This window comes from Dermochelys coriacea, chromosome 1 (genome assembly GCF_009764565.3).
Source record: "Dermochelys coriacea isolate rDerCor1 chromosome 1, rDerCor1.pri.v4, whole genome shotgun sequence".
NCBI lineage: Eukaryota > Metazoa > Chordata > Testudines > Dermochelyidae > Dermochelys > Dermochelys coriacea.
This window is the reverse complement of record NC_050068.2, coordinates 281,525,012-281,531,011: the sequence shown is the minus strand read 5'-3', so window position 1 is coordinate 281,531,011 and position 6,000 is coordinate 281,525,012.

The following is a 6,000-nucleotide window of genomic DNA, read 5'->3' as shown; positions in this document are numbered from 1 at the left end:
CCCTTGGCTACCTTTATAACAACAGATTTCAGATTAGCAGCCGTGTTAGTCTGTATTCGCAAAAAGAAAAGGAGTACTTGTGGCACCTTAGAGACTAACAAATTTATTTGAGCTTAAGCTTTCGTGAGCTCTCACTTCATCCGATGAAGTGAGCTGTAGCTCACGAAAGCTTATGCTCAAATAAATTTGTTAGTCTCTAAGGTGCCACAAGTACTCCTTTTCTTTATAACAACCTGATTTTCAGAGAAGGAAGGCTCAGAAAAACTTAGCTGTTAGCCCAATGCAGGATTCCTGAACAAAGGGCACCATAACTAAATAACTCTTCCTATTTACTTTCTCCACACCAGTCATAATTTTATAGACCTCTAGCATATCCCCCCTTAGTCGTCTCTTTTCCAAGCTGAAAAGTCCCAATCTAACTAATCTCTCCTCATATGGGAGCTGTTCCATACACCTAATAATTTTTGTTGCCCTTTTCTGAACCTTTTCCAATTCCAATATATCTCTTTTGAGATGGGGCGACGACACCTGCATGCAGTATTCAAGATGTGGGCATATAGAGGCAATATGATATTTTCTGTCTTATTATCTATCCCTTTCTTCATGATTCCCAACACTCTGTTCGCTTTTCTGACTGCCACTGCACATTGAGTGGATGTTTTCAGAGAACTACCCACAATGACTCCAAGATCTCTTTCTTGAGTGGTAACAGCTAATTTAGACCCCATTATTTTATACTTATGGTTGGGATTATGTTTTCCAATGTGCATTATTTTTCATTTATCAACATTGAATTTTGTCTGCCATTTTGTTGCCCAGTCACCCAGTTTTGAGAGATCCTTTTGTAGCTCTTCACAGTCTGCCTGGGACTTAACTATCTTGAGTAGTTTTGTATCATCTGGAAATTTTGCCACCTCACTGTTTACCCCTTTTTCTAGATAATTTATGAATATGTTGAATCTGAGTGGTCCCAGAACAGACCCCTGAGGGACACTGCAATTTACCTCTCTCCATTCTGAAAACTGACCATTTAGTTCTATCTTTTAACCAGTTACCAATCCATGAGAAGAATTTCCCTCTTATCCCATGACAGCTTACTTTGCTTAAGAGCCTTTGTTGAGGGACCTTGTCAAAGGCTTTCTGAAAATCTAAGTACATGATATCCACTGGTTCCCCCTTGTCCACATGCTTGTTGACATCCTCAAAGAATTCTAATAGATTGGTGAGTCATGATTTCCCTTAGCAAAAACCATGTTGATTCTTCCCCAACAAATTATGGTCATCTATGTGTCTGAAATTTTTGTTCTTTACTATAGTTTCAAGCAGTTTGCCCGATATTGAAGTCCGGCTTACCTTCCTGTAATTGCTGGAATCACCTTTGGAGCCCTTTTTAAAAATTGACGTCAGACTTAGACTGCAATGTGTCCCCTGGGTATGCAGCTGACTTCTGTATAAAGCAAATGCTTGCTGGTGCAACTATACCTAAATTCCCCTCACTGGAGCTTTTCCATGCACTCTGGTTCCTTGGGCAGATTTAATTTGATTTACTACACTCTTGAACTAATTGTAAGGATCTCTCTCTCTCTTCTTCTCCTCTCCCACGTGCCCTTGTACCTAAATTCAACTGAAGGTCTCTGGACGGGGGAACTACTAGAATATACTTGATTTCATTAGCTGTGTATAGCTGGGTAGCTTCTAATGTATTCTTTTGTCTTTCAGAGGATGGTTCTGTGGCTTACCATCATCAGTTGTTTCCATCTGTTTCACATCAGCCTCCTGGTACAGACTCCACTTTCTATCTCTAAGAATACACTTCCTAATTGCACCATGGCCAGATGCTCAGCTGGCATAAATCGATATAACTCCACTATAGTCAGTGGAGCGACACCAATTTCCACTAGCTAAGGATGTGATTACATGTCTTAGTGTTTTCAGTGAGAATCTGTCCTTGGATCCCTTATAAATTCAGTCTGGGATGTGCATTTAACTTAAGAGAAGAAAGGAGGCTATAAGATGAAGTGTTTTCAAAACACAAAAAATGGAAGAGTTAAAAAGGGTTTGTACTCAGGCCATCAGAACTTTTCTGAACGTCTAATCCATCTGCCATCTCCTTCATCACTAGCTATGTGGACTTCCTACAAACTAACATTTCTGAGAGTCACAATAAGCAAAATAAATCAAAGAAATAAACTAATATTAGTGCAAGAAACTAAGTATGTAACTTACTAACAGAAATGCATACTTGTAACACTAAGCAACACAGATCTGTTGGATGACATTGTTTGAGTCACAAATGAATCCTTATTAATTTAATATTCTAAATAATCTACGTAATAAGTTAACAATGCCATCAATATCATTCACTTTCAGAGGCATTCAGGGCACTTCAGTTGCAGATCCACCATCTTGTGCATCTAACTCTGGCTGTGGCATTATTGATGCCATGTCTACACTACAAAATTAAGTCCACATAAGTTACGTTCAGCCACTGCAGCAATTAAATCACTTTTTCACATCCACACTATGCTCCTTGTGTCAGCAGAGCATGCCCTCACTAGCAGCGCTTCTATAGATGCAGAGAGCAGTGCACCATGGGTAGCTATCCCACTATGCAGCTCTCCACCTTCTAGCACAGGGTATTTTGGGAAGGGTTTGCAATGCCTCATGGAGGCAAATGAGTCACACAGGGGTGACTGGGAACATGTGTTTAGTGTATAATGATGCAGTTTTCTCCATCCCATCATTCCATGGACATCCTATTACGCTTTATACCTCTTTTCAAAATACCCGCAAAACTCCACCGTCACCATCTCTGCAAGAAGCATGGATCCTCCATTGCTCTGCAGTACTGTGCTGATCATTATGAACACAACCTGCAGTACTGTGATGAGCATCACAAACGTGCCTGATCATGCAGTATTTCCAGAGCTGTGAGACGGAATATGACTGCAGGCTGCCTTGCTGTTTGGAAAGGAAAGGAACAATTCAGGGCTGTTGTTGGCATTCACGGAGCAGCTGAACACAGTGGACTGCCATTTCTGAGCCTGAGAAACAAGCACTGACTGGTGGGGTCGCATCATTATGTAGGTATGGGATGATGAGTAGTGGCTACAGAACTTTCAGATTCACAAGACCACATTCATGGAACTGTGTGTGGAGCTTGCTCTAGTCCTCCAGCACAGCAACACCAAAATGAGAGCTGAACTCATGGTGGAAAAGTGAGTGACCATCGCTGTGTGGAAGGTAGCAATGCCAGATTGCTACTGATCAGTCAAGAATCAATTTGAAGTTGGGAAATCCACTGTGGAGGTTGCTGTGATACAAGTGTGCAAGGCCATTAATTGCATCTTGCTTCAAAGGACTGTGACTATGGGCAATGTGAGGGACATAGCAGATAGTTTGCAGCAAAGTGGTTCCCAAACTGTGGTGGGACAATAGATGGCATGCATATCCCTATTTTAGCATTAGACCACCTTGCCACAGAGAACATCAACAGACAGGGCTACTTTTCAATGGTATTGGAAGTGTTGATCAATCACTGGGGTTGTTTCACCTACATCAGTGTGAGCTGGTCAAGGAAGGTGCATGACACATGCATTTTTAAGAACACAGGAGTGTATAGAAAGCTGCAAGAAGGGACTTTTATTCCAGACCAGAGGATTACCCTTGAGGATGTTGAAATGTCAGTAGTGATCCTGGGAGACCCAGACTACTCCTTACTCCCTTGGCTCATGAAGCCATACACCAGCCACCTCGACAGAGCAAGGAGTGCTTCAATAACAGGCTCAGCACGTGCAGAATCACTGTTGAATGTGCCTTTGGCTGTTTGAAGAGCTGCTGGCACTCTCTACTCAGGAGAGTAGACCTAAGTGAATAAAATATCCTCATGATCATTGCTGCCTGCTGTGTGCTTCATAATATCTGTGAAGCAAAGAAGAAGTTGCTGCAGAGGAAGGGCACAGAGGTAGAGTGGTTGTCTGCTGATTTTGAGCAGTCAGATACCAGGACTATAAAAAATGCTCAACGGGGAGCTATACAGCTCAGGGAGGCTTTGAAGGACTACTTTAACAATGCACACAGTAATGTGTGTTGCTGTAGTGTGCTGTGCCTGGCATTATTATTATTATTTTTTTCCACCATGGTATGACCCTTGTAAGGAGTGCTCTGTGTGTGGCAATAGAACATTGCAAATGCACCTATTGCTATTATCTGTGAATGATGTCGGTCCCAGCAACCATATGTTGTAGACTAATAAAGTTTCCATAAACAGACTTTTAATCTAAAGCCATGCAAACATATATACTGAAAACTGAACAAAACTTTATAAATACAGTACATAAATACATATAAGGGAAAGTACCTTTGAAAGGGAAAGAACAGTCATTTCCATTTCACAAACACATACACCAACTGTCTCTCTCACAGGTCAGTGTATGTGCGGTTGTGATTGTGTGTACTCTCCTGCAGGGTGGAGTGTTAAGAGTAGTGCTGCTACCCCGGAAGATACGTGGAATGTGGGGTTGGGCTGTGGGAGGAAGTGTAGGGAGGTCCCAGAATGCAGTTCTTTATGGGCTACAGAGGGAGGCGAGCACAGTTCTGTTCAGCCTGAAGTTCAATCAGAGACCACATCATGTCTCTTTGCAACCTGAGGAGTGCCAGCATCTCTTGCTGCCAGTTTCTCCTGTTCTCTCTATCCCTCTGCAGTCTGTCCTTGAGCATGATCCTCCAAATCCTGTGCTCGGAATCTGAAGCACAAGAAACTTGCAGGACCTTCTGAAATATGTCTTCCCTTGTCCTCTTCTTTTTCCTCCTTATCTGGCCAAGCCGTTCTGCTGGTGTGGATGGAGAGACCCTCAAGGCTGCATTTTCCAGCTGCTAAAGAAACAATAGACAGAGGTACTATTGTGAGTGCATTCACTCTCCTTGACAAATTAGAAGCACAACATTCTTCTCCTTGGGATTCATAAAGCAGAGAGGCAGTCCCAGCCATGGTGAGTACAGCCCAGGGATGGAAGGGGGTGAGTTGGGACAATATGGGGGGTAGCTCATGGGCATCAGTATATGTGGACATGGCACTTGAACTGAATGCTGGCACTGTTTTTTTACAGTGGTAGTGATTTTAGCTGATATCTCACTCCTGAGGCTAATGGAGGCTGAAACAGAACAGCTCCTGCACGGGTCCCGCTGCCGACCAGGTCCACAGGCTGCTAGCCTGTGTGCTGCAATAGTGCCCGCTGAAGTAATTGCTGACTGGCATGGGAAAGTATCCTACTGTGCTGGAAGAAATAAGGCAGCCCTCCACAGAAACCTTCAGCAGAGGATTACAGGCTACTTTCAGGAAAGTTTTCTCTAGATCTCTATAAAGGATTCACTGTACGTCTCAGTGCACGTAAACAAACTGTTCTGCAGGGCCCCCTCTGCCTCGCCATATGGGGGAATGATAAGCAGGTAGAAAATATACCTCTATTGGTTAGTTCACTACCTCTTCTAGCCTGACTTAAAAAAAAAAAAAGTAACCGAACAGATGAGTCCCTACAATTTTGAAGCAAACTGCATACTTATCAGAAGTTCCCTCCCCCACATCAGGCTTGCCAGTGCTGGACTGCTGGGGGGTAGCTCGCTCAGGAGTCAAAAAGAGGTCCTGGCTTGCCATTCCACAGGATTCCCGGTCAACTGTCCCCCATCCAGCTCCTTCTCCTCTGCCTTGTCCAACACCTAGTCCTCAGGGTTCATTCTGATGGCCTATGACTCCAGCTCCCCTGAAGTATCCCTGGGGCCCTTGGGGCTAGGGTCACCGCAGAGCATGGCATGCTGCTCCTTATAGCAGTGGCATGTCTGTGGCTCCACACCAGAGCAACAGTTTGCCTCCCTTGCCTTCTGGTATGCCTGCTGCAGCTCCTTGATTTTCACACGGCACTGCTGTATGTCCTTGTTGTAGCCCTTCTCCCCCATGTCCCAAGTAATCTGGCCACAGATGTTGACATTTTGATGGCTGTATTG